This window comes from Dreissena polymorpha, chromosome 7 (assembly GCF_020536995.1).
Source record: "Dreissena polymorpha isolate Duluth1 chromosome 7, UMN_Dpol_1.0, whole genome shotgun sequence".
Lineage (NCBI taxonomy): Eukaryota > Metazoa > Mollusca > Bivalvia > Myida > Dreissenidae > Dreissena > Dreissena polymorpha.
In genome coordinates, this window is record NC_068361.1 from 86,434,126 (window position 1) to 86,439,912 (window position 5,787).

General features: G+C 32.5%; 1 protein-coding gene across 1 annotated transcript in view; it reads right to left on the reverse strand.

Moving 5' to 3' along the window:
- The window catches only part of LOC127837590 (uncharacterized), a 208,137-nt gene that overhangs the window by 175,760 nt on the left and 26,590 nt on the right, over window positions 1-5,787 (reverse strand). The window lies entirely within an intron of this gene.

The following is a 5,787-nucleotide window of genomic DNA, read 5'->3' on the forward strand; positions in this document are numbered from 1 at the left end:
TCTTTTAAAAGGTGAATGGACCTGTCTAAATACTTCAATCAAAATGGGGGTGGGGTAGGGCGGAGAGGGGTATATAGTGTGGGGATGTGGTCACTAATTGAATTATCTTTCAAAAATGAAAAACAAAACTTTTGGTTGGGGGATTGTTTGGGGGAATGGTTGGACAGTCTTTCAAAAATTAAATACTAAAATTAAATATTGTTTTTTAACCATGTTACAATAACATTTTTTTTTTGGGGGGGGGGGATTTTGAGGTGGGGCCTGTGATGGTTTGTGAGGGGTCCATTGTGGTATCAGGTAAGTGTAGTTTCGTCAAAGTATGAATCACATCTGATCAAAAATAAAAAAAGTTATGGCGATTTTAGCAAAATATAATAATTTGATATTGAGAGTCAATGTCATTCAAAGGTCGAGGTCAAATTCAACTTGCCAGGTACAGTACACTTATGATAATAAGAAAGTATTTACAGTTTGATAGCAATAGGCGTGATATTGCAGAAGTAGAGTGGATCTTAACACAAAATTTAACAAAATATTCTAAGTTACTAAGTCAAAAAAAAAGAATTTGTCTTATACAGTCCCTTTATGATAGTTGGTAATAGTTGCAAGTATGAAAGCAAAAGCTTTAAATCTTTAGGAATAAAGTGGACCTAAACACAAACTTTACCCAAATTTTCAATTTTCTAAGTTTAAAAGGGGTCAATATTCTGTCAAAATGCCAGTCAGGGTTACATAAATTTGCCTGCAAAGTCCCCTCATGATAGTTAGTAAGCGTGTCATGTTTGGATGCAAAAGCTTTGATACTTTATGAGAAAACTGGACTTAAACACAAAACTTAACCGGAGGCCGACGCTCAAGTGATGACAATAGCTCTTTTATTTTCACAAATTGATGAGCTAAAACGGGGATAAGTGATAATGAAGAAACATTCTACAGAAAAAGTGAAGTAATTGCATTCCTTCACTGACCTGCTTTTACAAAACCCAGGACATAAAATATAAATGGCTTTTCAACAACATTGGAATCCAGTTCCAAGCAACATACTACATGAGTTCAAATTCAATGAGAATATATCCAGAAGTCAGTTGTAAACCCATAATTGTTATGCCTCTTTTTAGGCGGTTTATGTGCACACATGTACAAATCTTATTATTTACCCACAATTTCAAACCTTATATTCACAAATGGGGTCATGGATAAAAAGTGATTTTCGGCAATGTCATCAATGGTTTAATGGTTGTTTGAGTCAAAGTATGACATTTGTCAAGTTTTTATTACTAAGATGTATTAAATACATGTACATTACTATAATAAGTTATAATTAAGTTATTTAAATTGTTATAAATTGTGAAATTATTTAAAACATGTAATTATTGAGTTTTTTTTGTTCTCTCCTTTTTTTGCATTATGCTGTGTTTGTTTTGTATTGAGTATATTGAAACCATAAATGTTATTCTTTTGCATTTGAATTTTGCATGATAGTTTAAGTTACTTAAACGAATTAAAATGATGTCCATTCATAAGGCTGATGTCTTTTCATTGATGTCAAAACAAAGATTATTTTCAATACATGTGCATGTTGGTTATACGGATAAAGTAAAGCAAATACAATAAAAGCAAATACAAGCATTTGTCCCAAATGCATCTCCTCTGAAGTCCTGCTGGGATTTGAACCCAAACCTCTTTCCTCTGGCAAGGAAAGTATTTTATCTTGAAAAAAGGGCATGTTAAAGGCAAATTAGCATGTGTAAGACTATTAACCTTAAATATATTTTATCTGTGGTATATTAAACAAATCCCTTAAGATAATTGTTCATTGGATCCTTTTTACATAACACATACCGGTATCAGTGAATCTGCAATACATTACAGCTTACCTTCATTTTTCATTATTTTCAAGTATTGTTGTCACCCTTATTGAACGGTATATCCTAAACACAGGTGTGTAATACTGTTATTAAAATCGTACAAGATAACATGATTTGTTTTTCTCTGTTAATATCCCAGAAATAATTATAATGTTTTTATTTTCTTAATTATGTCAATTTTGTTTGACTTCCACAATAGAAATATAAAAATACTGAACAACCAATATAGTAACAGGAATCTTATAAGAAAAACGATATAGTTTTTTTTTATCTCAGTCTGCGAACAGTTCTGATTGAAAATATCCATTTGCTAGAATCAAACCTATCAGTACATGTACAACATAATTAAATAATTGTGGAATTTCTTGTAACATGTAGATCAGATGACTATAAATGCATGTCAAAGGTTGACTGTTCGCTACAATCACAGGTGGTGGTAATCTTTGAACTCATTATTGTAATTTCATTAATGCTCATCTGAAACTGGAGTGTTGAGAAAGTACAGTAACAAATAATGCTCATTTGGTAATTGTCGGCTCAGGTACAACATTTTTGTATCCTGAGTACTCTTAAGTATACTTCAAAGTACCCGGGGTATGGAAAATATACTAAAAAGTACCCCCGAGTATGTCAAGTTGCCTTTTCCTATATTTTCCTAAGCCGGGTAAATTGAAGTATATTATGGACGAACCATCTTTTGAACCTCTTAATTTTTGACACGTCAATTATACTCAAATATAATTTTGAAAATAGTGAAACATATTTACAAGTAATGTATTTGATAAATAACTTGTTTCTTCATGGCTGGCAACTGTAATTGCTATGTAAATCCTCTTTTGATATCAGATGTTTGCAAGTTTCCAACACATCCATATCAAGTAAAACTATCAATACCACCCAAACAATCAGTACCTGCTTTCGAACCATTCAGTGTACAACTTTAAAAATAAATTAGTCAGATATTTGACCATGAACACGTGACTAACTGCAGCAGCTAACATGTGTAAATTGTCAAGCAAAGTTGAGAACAAAATTTAGACCATGTTTTTAAAGTTTTTTGTTAAGGAAAATCCTTACATATGTGAAAAGCATTAAGAAATACAATGATTTTTGTGTGTTTTATGATTAATCAACTAAATCTACCTGTTTTTGACGCATTTTTGTCGATTTGCAGCTACGCGCGAGTCGACGTAAACAAATTACTAATGCTAAAAAAACCGTGATGTACTGCACGTGCGCGCATAAAATGTAAACTAATGAAGGGTTCGAAAAGAGGTGAGGTTCGAGAAGAGGTTCTTTAACGATACTTGTCTTCAGAGTACCCGGGGTACTTTCAATGGAAGTACATGTAGCACCTGAACCGACAACGACCGGAGCCTGATCATATTGTAACATGGAGGATATTTGATCATCTAAAATATACCGTTTTTCACAGGCAGTCTTTACTGTCATATATTTAAATCACTAGCCTGAGAGCACGTTTTGCCCAATTGGTAGACATTTATTTCGTCAGAGGACAAAGCAGGTGTGTCATCTTTTAAAAGTTTAAAGGGTGGGAAAAAGTATGCATTGGTAAAACAGTAATAATTATAAAGTATACATGCTGAAATAATTTGTTTTTTTTACAGACCAACTGGTCCGTATAAATAATGTTCAAGAGTTCAAGATATGTTTTGAATTGTCAATCTGAACAGGTAAGAAGTTGTTATACGTATATCATTTTAAATAAGATTTATAAATCAGGCATCGACATCAGAAAAATCTGGATTGTGAGTTAATCGTGTAACAATTATTGAAAAAATTCTTTGAAATAAAAACAGTTGTTTTGACCTTTCACTTGATATCGTAAATAGTGTTTCTGGCCAGTATGTAAGCATACAAATTCAAATTTCGTTGTGACTCTGGGTTAAAAATGGAAATATTATGAAAAGAAAAGAAAACATCTTTTGACACGCGTAGGGTCAGTTTGGAGATAACCATTTCACTCATTTAACTCTCATGACTGTTTGAGCGTGGGTCAATACGGTCACTACGTGCATACTGTAATTGATCTAATCTTATAGGTATATAACTTCCGTTTGCTTTTAAGGTGAATCAGTTAAAAATTTAATATTTTGATTTTAGTTGATGACGCGAACTCGTATCGTTACTTCTGCCGCGACCATTTCTATATATTGCCCCATCTGAGCCGTGCACGTTTATTAATAAACGAACGTGTGTCTAGTAATATTAGATCTTAGTGTGAAACGTTCGGTTTAGTATATGGTATACTACTTGTGACACGGAAATCCGGATAATGATGCCTGTTCTGATAGCTTTCTCAAAATCTTTGAATAGACTTAAGCTTGTTATTCCTAAATAACGGACTCGATTTCACGTCTCAATGCGCCTTATCTATTAAATGAAATATATAAATTTATTTATGAATATTCATACCTGTGATTATCTTGCATTCCATATCCACTACGCCGAAGCCACTGAACCAGCTTTGAATTACAGAGGCTATAAAGCAAGCAATTATAAGATATATGATTTGATATGAAACACTTTGATCATCAAGCAAAAAGTATAATTTAATTTTTTTGATGCATTACTTTTTTATTGAAAGTCTTGTAATCTTTTGTACACAATAATTTCCATATATGTATTACAATACATGGTTATCAAATATCGAAATGTTTAGCATTTTGCACGTGATTGCTAAGATAGCGGGCGACAGTATTTTTGAGCGGGCAACAGGTTTTTTATGGTCAGTTATTTTTTTTACCGCTTGGTCTGACAGTATTTTTATGTCACTATGGCCTTTGGGAGTTTAGCATTGTGAATGAAAGAGAGGTATACTAAAACAATATATCATGCAACGTTGCATCAGATAGATATTAATGTAACGGTATGATAAAGAGAGAATAACAGGTTACTGCCTGATCTTTTTGTAATATATCTTGCACGGCTTAGAATAATATAACGGCGAGGCTTGCCGAGCCGTTAAATTATTCGTGCCGAGCCTCATATATTACAAAAAGATCAGGCAGTAACCTGTTTTTCTGTTTATCATACCTGTTCGTCCCCGATTTTATGGAAATAAGGAAAAAATCGCTTAAAAGCTGCAGTTTTAGCGGGAAAGAACATGACTTTTGTCATTTGACGTGTTAATAATGACGTCATGAGCACGCTTAATATTTGTAAAAAAATGTTGTTTTTTTTTTGCGGTTTGTGTTGCATTTTGTGCTTAAACATACTGCATCTTGTTACCAAATTTTTGTTATGTTGAGTCATATTCGATTTTAATAAAAATGAGTACTTTATAGTTGATTCCGAGTAATATGACCATCCTCCACACATGACTGATATAAGAACTTACTGTTGACCATGATATAAAAATATATAATGCAACGTTATATCAGGCAGATATCAATGCGGTGTTATGATAAACTAGTAATATGGCATCAGTTATGAATTATGAATAATTAAAAACGACCACGTAATTATTTTGTAGGGGCAACGATCGCTAACCAGTAACATTCTAAAAAAATTCAATCATTATTCAGCAAAATTGAACTTTAACCCAAATTCTTTGTAGACGTATGATGTAATTATTTTTATCAATGTATCTTTTTTAAATAAATGTCCCACTTAGAGAAAACGAGGTTATTGTCGAATACAAACTTATTTGTATTCTACACTTACCTGGCATTCTATTCATTCAATCATTTCCACATATTTCATACTTCATAACGAAACTGAACATCAGAAAGTTGCAGAAAAGAAACGCTTACTGTTAATATTGCATTACGTAATGATTATACACAAAATGACGTCGTTATCGTTCTGACACTTTTTCATTATTGCGGGCCTAAGGATGGAATAAAACAAATTATTTACCTAGTAGCAATTCTCTTATAGATTAGCATCCACACAC